General features: G+C 35.0%; 1 protein-coding gene across 1 annotated transcript in view; it reads right to left on the minus strand.

The window, feature by feature from the left end:
- Positions 1–22: 22 nt before the first annotated feature.
- LOC119587110 (ribosome-binding protein 1-like) overlaps positions 23–1,062 on the minus strand; it is a gene marked incomplete in the record, with an annotated part of 3,120 nt that continues 2,080 nt past the window's right edge. Inside the window, 1 exon segment of the mRNA XM_037935862.1 lies at positions 23–1,062.

Genomic DNA, 1,062 nt, shown 5'->3' on the forward strand with positions numbered 1-1,062 from the left:
CCGAAAGGCTACTGAAAGAATATTCACAAAATGTTTCATACTTTATTATGGTTGTAATTGTCGCCTATATACAGGATTATCGGGCAAAATCCTCCAACCTGTGGACTCCACTGGAAATGTCTGCAAAGTGTCCAGACATATTCACAACCAATACATTTGTATCACAACGCACATGAATGCACCGGAAACTGTATTTTTGGTGGACCGCTTGAGGAGAAAACAGTATATATATATCATAATTTAGCTCTGCATGATGCTGTGAACCCTTATTTCTTGTAGAGAATATATATATATAATAGAATTTAGTCAGATCTAACCTTATCCCTCATCCAAAGCTACAATTTTTGAATGAAAAAGAAAAAAAAATGTATAGAAACCCAGCCATCATCGCATTTGAAAGAGAAGATGAGGGATAAGGATAGAGAAAATGGGTGAAAAACTCATTAAAATGAACGGTTTCGGAATTCATATTCAAATTATCTGAACTTTTGCCACGCCTACCTATGTTAAACGGTGAAATACACACATTTAGCTGCCAGCCGCCAACCATTAAGAGAAGTGAAGTAGAAGTTTATAGATGAGAAAATAGGTAGTTTCTGCAAGTAAAGGGGGCACTGAAATGGAATTATCAGCAGTAAGTGATATTGCGGTTTCACGTTTTATTTTGAGAAGGATAAAGTATGCCACGCTCCAACTGCAATAACTTACTTCTTCAGAAATGAAGACAGAGATTACAATTTGTCCTTAGATATATGATCATTCAAAGTATAATGAATATAACAACAGCAATGGACCATTTTAATATATCAGCAAATGAATCAGCATTCCGTATCTGCTTATTCTATTGCTATCACGTTAATTAACAACCACGTAGTCATGACTTGTGCTGTCCACACGCGCAAGAGTCAATCTTGATTAAAAGAATTTGAGGGATGACAAAGAATTTTATTGAATCATTTTGCTACATTAGAACTCGTCCAGTGAACGATCATAAGCATTTTACAAAAATAAATGGCACTAACATGTCTTTACAATAGTTACATGGTCTTTTTTTCTTTCGAG

The sequence above is a fragment of the Penaeus monodon genome, chromosome 22 (assembly GCF_015228065.2).
Source record: "Penaeus monodon isolate SGIC_2016 chromosome 22, NSTDA_Pmon_1, whole genome shotgun sequence".
In the NCBI taxonomy this organism is placed as follows: Eukaryota; Metazoa; Arthropoda; class Malacostraca; order Decapoda; family Penaeidae; genus Penaeus; species Penaeus monodon.